At 34.8% G+C, this 10,023-nt stretch overlaps 1 protein-coding gene across 1 annotated transcript in view; it reads right to left on the bottom strand.

The window, feature by feature from the left end:
• The window catches only part of LOC117112317, a 7,982-nt gene extending 2,326 nt beyond the window's left edge, over positions 1-5,656 (bottom strand). Inside the window, exon 1 of the mRNA XM_033255383.1 lies at positions 5,537-5,656. The gene's annotated coding sequence lies outside the window, so the exon portion shown is untranslated. The remainder of the gene's footprint in view (positions 1-5,536) is intronic.
• Positions 5,657-10,023: the final 4,367 nt, after the last annotated feature.

The raw sequence follows: 10,023 nt of genomic DNA on the forward strand, positions 1-10,023 counted from the left end.
AGCCTAGTGTTACGCCTCACCAAATATCCAGACAGTACTCTATTGTGTAAGCATGTAGGAATTGGTTTAAACTAATTCCTTCATGGTGTAAGTGTCGGGACTACAACGATCAATCATTCAGTGAAACGTTCCATTCTGATTACTGTATCGGGATGTTTTTTCCGTCAATAAGTATAGGCCCTATTTACAAACGAAAAATATAATAACTCGGGCTGCATACCTATATGCCTAATACTAGAAATTGCAAATTGCAAGTGAAGTGCTGCGAAGTACAACTGCATATAAATGTTCTTCGAACAAAATTATTTATGCGAGTCAAGTGAAAATAATGAATAATATAAATATAACAAATAATATGAGACACGACCCATTGTCTATATTAGAACACCTTCTCATTGGGTAACAAAGTCGTAATTTTTCATTTTTGTCAAAACGTGTCTATAGTGGTGAATTATGGTTTAGTTTTCTTTTTAATAAAGTTTCAAAAAATTTCTATATATGTGGAAAATGTAGTTGATTACCAAAGGTTAGAATTTTTAATTTGAAGATTGCATGGTCTAGGAAGTGTACATTTTTTTTAATGGATTATTGTGATGTTAAATAAACAATGTTAGCTATGAAGGAGCGACGTTGTTTTTCATTGGAACCTTCGTCCCTTCAGAAGGAAACTCCGCTTTTCAGTCGTCTTATGCCCTTGTTTTTTGACAAACAATGACCTTTCAGAGGTCAAATTGCTGTCAAGAATATGAATTGGCTGCTTCGCAGCAATTAATAAATATAGTTATTCATATTATATATAGGCCTATCATATAAATATATATAATGTAAATATTATATATATATTATATATAATATGTGTGTGTATGTCTACATATATATACATATACTGATATAGATACTGTATATATTATATTTGTATAAATATATATATATAGGCCTATATATATATATGTGTGTGTGTAATATTATACATGCATATATATAGGCCTATATATATATACATATATATATACTTTCTATATTAAAACAGAATACTACTAAAGAATATACTCATATATAACATAAAAAGACAAGAAACTTGAAATATGAGGCTGTAACTGTTTTCTGTCTCGATATATATTCTGAAAATGCAAAACTACTAAGGACCATGAAAATTGGAGGGAATCCTGTAAACCATTAACAATAATCGCTAATTAGAGGAAGTAAATGTATTTTTCAGTGTCCTCACAGATTGTGATGTGAACCAGTGTTTAAGATTCTCTTCTGTTTCCCCTCCTACCCAAATAAAATAAAATAATAATTATTATTATAAAATAATTTTCATTTTGAGACCATCATTTTTTAAGCTGGGCCTTCACTGCGCTCGACGGTCGTCGGCGGACGCAGTTCTATGAAGAACGCAACGCGGCGCCACAGCTCGTTTTTAATGGCAGTCTAGCCTACCACTGAAAATTGACAGTGAATGGTACTGACTCGCAGTAAGTGCCTGGCTTACGATATTTTTTAATATAAAATAGTAGCCTGCATGCACTGTTGACCCACTGTCGCGTATGTTTTTTTACTCTAATGAAAGTGAGGTGGAAGTGGATAACCTTACTAAATAATATCTATAGTAATAATGTCAACTGCATATTTATTTATATAACAATTTTATAACAATATATTTTGTTTATAATTCTTAGTAGCAATAATATTTATCAATATTTAGTATTGTTTTTGTATTTATATATTACATTATTATTATTATTGTTATTATTACCACTACTACTAGCGTCATCATCGCTATCTCCACTATGAGTTATGATTGGTAACATTGTCATTTTTTTTTCGTATTATGTTGAATTATATATTGTTTATTTAGTATTCCATTATAATTGTCGACCTAGTATTAAATCTGTTGAGTAATGCCTTACTCAATTTAATTCATGTTGTGAATATATTTTTCAGTGTCCTCGCAGTTTGTGAAGTGAACCAGTGTAAAAGATTCTCTTCTGTTTCCCCTCATACCCAAATAAAATAAAATAATAATTATTATTATAAAATGATTTTCATTTGAGACCATCATTTTTTAAGCTGGGCATTCACTGCGCTCGACGGTCGTCGGCGGACGCAGTTCTATGAAGAACGCAACGCAACGCGTTTAATGGCAGTCTAGCCTACCACTGAAAATTGACAGTGAATGGAGCTGACTCGCAGTGAGTGACTGGCTTTACGATATTTTTTAATGTAAAATAGTAGCCTACATGTACTGTTGTTTAGTAATAATATTATCAATATTTAGTATTGTTTTTATATTTATTTATATTATTATAATTATTATTATTATTATTGTTGTTATTATTATTACAACTACTACTAGCGTCATCATCGGTATCTCCACTGAGTTATGATTGATAACATTGTCATTATTTTTTTTCGTATTATGTTGAATTATATATTGTTTATTTAGTATTCCATTATAATTGTCGACCTAGTATTAAATCTGTTGAGTAATGCCTTACTCAATTTAATTCACCGCCATGTTGCATGCTACACTATTATTGATACCACTTACTATTACTATTACCACCGCCAACACTGCTACTACCACTACCGTGGGCGGATTCGGCTTGGGTGGGGGGAAGTCCTGCCCCTTCAATTTTTTAAAATTATTTTTTTTAATGGAGAAAAAAAAAGGTTATATTAAAATTCCACTCCTAGAGTGCCATTTCCGGCCATCTATAATCGTAGAATTTCGTACCACAACCTTAACCATGGAGGGGCTGAGGTACTCTACACTGTCCATGTGAAAGTCCCTCCCTGGGCCACTTCTATTCCGGATTCCTGGATCCACCACTAACTGATGTGATGCGGGTATCCGTTTTTCGGAGTATAATTAATCCACATCCAGATCTGCTACCACCAGTACTCTTCTACTACCACCACTGCTGCTACTACTACTACTACTCTTCATTCATTCATAATCTTATTATAATATGCTGAAGCATTTTACAAAACCTCAGTATATATACCTCACGACTTCAACTTATTTTATAATTATTCATGATATTACCGCATAATGTCAGAATCTATTGTCACAAATTGAATGTTCTGACATGGTAAAAATTCTATGATAATTTAATTGCTAGTGTTAGTAAAATCCTGAAACTTCGTAATTGCATGTAAAAAGAATCGTAGTCATTTATTTGTTATTGATAGTCAATATCATTTAACTATTTTAGATGCACACGAAAGCAATGCAAATTATGGTTATTGTTAAGTGTGTAATATCATTATTTGTTAATTTGGAACCACAAATTAACTTTAGTTGGAGGGTCTCTAGCAGAAGATTGTATTCCCCCTCACTCCCCCTACTCCACCCTCTCCTTGCTCCCCCTCTTCCTACCATACAATATATCATTACTCCTATCACTCAGTACTCCATGTGTTTCCAATCGCCCACTTCTCCACAAAACACCTCCCTCTTCCCTCACTCATTATTCCAGCCACTAAAATTACTCCACCCACTCTCCTTGCTCCCCATTTCTCTACCATGCTACAATCTATTTTAAAAAAAAATCTAAACTACCTTTGCTAGTGTATAGACAAAATATATATAGTATGCTATTGAATAAGTAATTTAAATTGTGACGCACTATAAAAATTAATATGAAGCTAATCATGCAAAACGCATTGTCCTTAATAAATGAACCAACTAAAGTGAACATAAACACATGTCACATGTGTCGTATCTAATAGACTCAAAAATCGATTTAATAAATCTTAAACCCCTAAATTGCCATAATATTTGGGGCTTTGACCCCCTTCCGAACACTTTTAAGAGAATTTCAGCGACACCCGACCACGCCCACCTTTTTTCGTTAAGAAGATCCCCCACCCCTGGCCGGGGGACTTCGGCACCCTCCCCCACCCCATCAGGCAAATCCCGGCGCCACCCCTACGTTGTAGGCTTTATTTGCATCAGAACTATTTGTATGCTGTATTTGCATCATTAGAATTTAACACGTTTTCCCATTTTTGAGCGTTCACCTCTTGCTTAAAGCGTTCAGATTGCTGTAAAACACTTAATTTAATTAAGAAAATATCTGTTAATTTGTTATGATGTTACTCGGATGAAGAATATTGGAAAATGATCTGAAATATCCGATATGTAATATTAGAAGTGTTATCAGTCGTCACTGGTATAAACGAATTGGAGGGAATACCGTCCACAATTTAATATTACCATAGAGGAAATATTTTAATTCTATTTTCTCTATGATATTGCCGTCCTTTGAATATTGCCGAGCTTTAACCTAAGGTAACGCTTGTTTTTTTTCTCAGATTAGGGAGGTTCTAACGAAAGATGTTCATTGAATTCATTTATTACTTTTTATCATAAATGATTTATTTTTATTAAATAGCGTTTCAGCATTTTTCTATAACTTGAGCACCTGCGAGTAATGAATAGGAGGTGCCTTAAATTGCCTGTAAACGGTGCGGTGATTGTGTGGTGTTTCTTTTCTTGTAGCTTTAGGTTCATGGTAATTTTTTGTTCCTTAGTAGCGCCTTGAACACTACTGCAGTGGAATTGTGCGCTTTATAATTCTTATTAATAATAATAATAATATTATTATTATTATTATTAAATAGGTCATTGCGTATTTTAAAATATACTGTATTCAAGTAAATAAAAAATACCAATCATTTATCCAATCATGTCTCAATGCAGGCCTATATTATTGGGGTAATTTGTATAAAATTGTCTCCTTAATTAAGCCCAGTTTTCGTAAGGGCAATAGCATACAAAATTGTAATTAAGGGAGGATATTACGACCAGAAATTACGTCAAATGTATAGATTTACAATTAAATGGGCCCCTATCTCTGGACTCTCTTCTCTGTCACTATTGATAGAAAATCTTCAACCACAGCGTTGTTTCATATTGTTTAATCATATTGTTTTGCTGTCTCATGATACAAAATACAGAACTAATAAATCTTCATTTCCAGAAAGTTATCACATGACCGCTATATCATCTTAAAGTCTGCTGACAATCGTTAGGTTGTATTGCTCGTCCAGCTCCAGGATATGAGCTATTTACTTTTATGCATAAAGTACATCTGACTTGTTTAAGTTCATTGATATTAACGACGTATTTTGGAAAGTCGCATTGTCATGTTACTTGCGTTAATTGTGTAAATGTTTATGAATTCTCGTCGATGTTATTTTAACCATGGAGGTATAAAAACACTCCAAACATGGGGGTATTCCAAACATACCGTACCCATACTTTGGATGAGCTTCTTTTTGAAATTGGCTACATTTCGAGATGGGCTTCTTTTCGAGACTATTTTGCAAAGTAAAGAAGGGAGCTTCTTTTCAAAATGAATGATGTAAATTTTGTGAATTTCTACAATTAAAAAATAAATAAGGTAATGTAACATCAATCTGTATTATGGTGTATTTAACTGGCATTAAATCACCTAAACTAATGTATAAACCAAGCTTGTTTTAAATTTTTTTCCTGAAATTCATGCACAGTGTATGTACTTACCGAAAGATCCACTGACTAATAACTCAGATAAGAAAGTATAATACATACTCCAAGTATTGAAATGCACGCCATCGTGTTGGGATTCAATATTTCGACATTAATTATGTCATCATCAGCAATGAAAAAATTATCCATATTAGCAAGCTTATATGCACTAGTACCAAAAGTGTTTAACCAATCAAAACATTACCTCTAGTAGGTGACATAGCAGTGATTTAAACAAAAGATCAAAGCATTCTTACTCTACTAGTCAAAGCTACCTACAAAAACAAAGAAAGCTCTTTTGAAGCTCTGAGCCCATTTGTTAAGCAAAGGGTGTAGTCTACATATAGCAAACGCTTCTTTAAACAATAGGATAGACCAGTTTCGGGAGCTGTCAATAATGTTAGTACTAGAAAATATTAAACCTAATTTATTACTTACATTACAGACGACATTATCATTTTCAAGTATACCCTCTAAGCCTAAAACATATTGAAATGCCTCACAGTTTTTAACATGATCAAATATAACACTATCAGATCGTGAAGAATGTTCTTTAAGTCTAGTTATTAAGCACCTATCTGTCTTACCAATATAATCACATCATGTACTAGAAAGAAACTTTGAAGTTTTGATAAACAGGACTTATGTATGCGTTGTCGTCTTCTTTCAAATTCACATTTGGAATATTAATATACTGAGCTTCACAGTTATTCGTGAGCGGCGTTGTAAACAGCTTTCCAAGTTCCTGGTAGTCGTGCTGTCGGCGCTGGTTTGTATTAAACTTAATACTTGTGTATTGATCGTCAGGGATGTCAGCAGGGGCTGTTTTACAGAATCGTTTATAGAAACATATTAACAATAATAACACAAAGACACAAAATATTAACAATACGGTACCACCTATGCACCATTTGACCAAGCCTCCTCTCGTTTTGTTTTTTGTAGGTTGGGCATGAGGTGTGATCATTGTGCCTGTAGGTTCGGTTTGTCGAGTGATCGGCATATTTGGGGGTCCGGTATGTCTAGTGATTGTCAGGTTGCCGTGTCCTGTTCCAACTGCATTTTGAGCCTCGCATATCAGTATCAACGCATCATCCACGGCACCAATATCCATCAGCGTCACGGTACTACTTGTGCTGTTCAATACCTTACATTCTTCAAGCTGGATATTTTCTATTTCTTTCTCACAGATAATCCATCGGAAAGCGGCATCGGGATATGATTCTACTTCACATTTAAACTGCTCGCTGTCTGTATTTAGTTTGGCGATCTTTACTCGAGGTGTCATTAACAGAGGTGTGGAAGAGTTGAGCGGTTGTAACATCATCGATTGATGTACCACGCACCAGAATTGCCAACCGTCTAAACCAGTGACGTCCACTTGATAAATGATACTTACTCCATTTACAGCATCAGACTGCATTTTAGTAGCAAAATAGACTTAGAATTAGATTGTGGTGAGCAGATTTCATGATTGTGATGTTGACGAAAACGTTTTTACCGATGTTAGCTCTGCAAGATATACAGCTAATAAGTTGAGTTTGGTATCTGGTCCGTTGACCGCTTACATGTTGAATTGAGGTATTGGATGTAGACGAAAATTGGCAATTGACAGAAGGATTTTCGTTCAAATACTTTACGGCCAATTTGATATGACGTTTGATCCTGTTTTCGGCTATAATAACCTGGCAAGTGTACACACCATCATCCCTTGACAACACATTTCTTATTTGTAGGTTGTATATTCTGGTAGGCATTGGGTTTAGATCTGTTGTGTTTGAACGTATGTACTTGTTGAAATTTATTTTATTGTTGTTAAAGAACCAACTTAAAGATGGTTTATCATTAGATATAACAATGCACTTCAGTGTGACGGAAGATCCTTCTCTTGCCGTAATTTGTTCTGGCTCAACCATCACATCTCCTGTGGCACATGTTAAAATAAAACTGATCAGAAGAATTTTTTTCGGCAATTCGCAAAATCCGAATGATTTAATAATGTTTTGTTTCTGATTCCAGTTTTATTGATCATATTTTTCATTTGGAATTACTCTGTTGAACATCCAACAATACAAAATCCGCTTTGAATTCAAGACCGATTACCTATAACACAAAAAAGAGATAGAAAAAGAGATTAGAACTAAAAAAAATCATTGATAGTTAATATATGTTATAGCATACTGTAGATGATTTTGTTCTTCACAGTAATTCACTAAAAGGGGTGAGGGTGATCAGTTCTAGTGGCACTCAGGGTGGGGGGCCAGTCCATTCTCACTCATCACTGAATGTTATCACGGACTGTGTCCGTTTCCAATAGGCGTTATTATTATGTGCGTGGGTGTGTGTATGTGGTGCAATCTTAGCCGAATAGTAGGCCTAGGCCTACTGTATATCTGTTCACCAATTCCTTTGCCTTGCTTTGTACAACCAGGAAGTAATTTTCAATCACAGTTTAGGTACGTGTCCATTTAAGGTGGGACAAATAATGACTGATACGAACATAAAGCTTGTTTCAAGCAAGTAACCGGGGGGAGGGCGTTCGAACGAACACCCCCCCCCCCTTTCCATGAAGTGCCCTTTCAACAAAGGTTAGCCTACACCTTGGGCATAGCATTGAGCCTATCATCGTTTAAAAAAGTCTTATTTTAATACCCGATTGTAGGCCTACATAGTAACATAAAATAATAAACATTGTGCATTTTCAACTATTAAAACATTATTTAATCAGTACGACCGTGTAGGCCTACCCGCCCAGAATAGGGACAGGGCAGGGCAGCAGCAGAGCGTATCGCCGACGTCCCGATACAATGTTGTCAACCGGCGAGCTAGAGAGAGACCTTCAAAATATTGTAATGTAAACAGAATTCTGTATTTCATACAAATATTAGGCCCTATATTATATTACTATGGATGCAATATTTTATTGTGCAGTATGACCATTCAGGCCCCAAAACCTTGACTAAGAAATACCGGGATGGTGTCCGGCGGGGGATAGTTTCACACCTGTATAGGCCCTATACTGTATATATTACAGTAATAATACGCTATCAACCAACCATACAAATTTGTCTCGGTTCTTTTTATGTTACTGATTGTCTTGAATGAGTACAGGATGATACAACTTCCAAAGCCATACAATAGGGCCTACTTCTTATTTCTTAAAAAGAATAAAAAAGAAAGAATAAACCAGGTTTCTTTGGAGTTTGTATCATGCTACTGTAGGCTCTTGTTTTAAATTACCAGTATTGTAGTACCGTACTCGCGCGAATAAGCGCCCCGTTTGTATAAGCGCCCCTCTCGAATAACCGCGCCCCTCCTAACGTGAAAATTTCCTTAAGCACCCCGTTTGAATAAGTAATTCGTAATGTCCTTATATAATCTTTTTTAATTCACAAACTGCCTCTTGAATTTACACGGTCGTACTGATTTTCATCTATTTCCATAAGCGCCCTCTCAATTTCCACGCTGTTTTCATAAGCGCCCTGTTTAAATAAGCGCCTCGTTTGAATAAGCGTCCCTCAGAAAGTGCAAAAAATATTATTTTATTCGCGCGAGTACGGTGCTAAAGTAGTAGATTTTTTGTTTTTTATCTTTGCATAACTCAAAAATTACCTCTTTAATATAGGCCTATACATTCTTTTAAATGTATGGCCTCTCAAATCAATTAAATGTACACCTGTAAATGTCTAGAATGCTGGGGTTTACGGGGCCTTCGCCCTCAGGACCCCCACCGAGGTTTCGCCCTTGGACCCCACTTGTTTGCACTTTTGATGTTTTAGGTTCGGTATATATATGATATATGTATATGTATATATGTATATATATATATATAGAGTACTTTCGACTATAAGTCTTTATCAAGCTAAGACTTATAGTCGAAAGTACTCGCTAACTCTGAAAATAAATTTTGTGGCATATATCTGATACCATCTGACTCGTTATTTACTGTATGTATATTTGCCTATACAGCATCACCTTTATTTGATATATATATATATATATATATGAATATATTATATGTATAGGCCTATATATAGTTATGATGCATCGAAGTGATGGGTGCACGTATATCCTGATGAACATAGGCCTAGTAGATGGATGCAAGAAATATTAACATAGGCGGTTGACGTTTTTCAAGGATATATAAAAATTGATTTAATAACGAATATTTCGGGAGCGCCTGCCTACTCAGGAACACGTTTCTTATTTGTAGGTTGTATTTTCGAAAATGTGTTGATTCGTTTTTATTTGTTAAAGATGGTTTATTATGAGATGTAACAATGCACTTCAGTGTGACGGAAGATCATTTTCTTGCCATAATCTGTACTTGCTCAACCATCACGTCTCCCGTGGCACGTCACATGTAAAATAAAACTGATCAGAAGCGATATTTTTCGGCAATTCGCAAAATCCGAATGATCTATTTGATTCCAGATTTATTAATCATACTTTTTATTTCAAATTACTGTACTCTGATTTACATGCAAATAGGCCTATATTAT

Source organism: Anneissia japonica, unplaced genomic scaffold (assembly GCF_011630105.1).
Source record: "Anneissia japonica isolate Jap-2015-1 unplaced genomic scaffold, ASM1163010v1 scaffold287750_len332794_cov232, whole genome shotgun sequence".
In the NCBI taxonomy this organism is placed as follows: Eukaryota; Metazoa; Echinodermata; class Crinoidea; order Comatulida; family Comatulidae; genus Anneissia; species Anneissia japonica.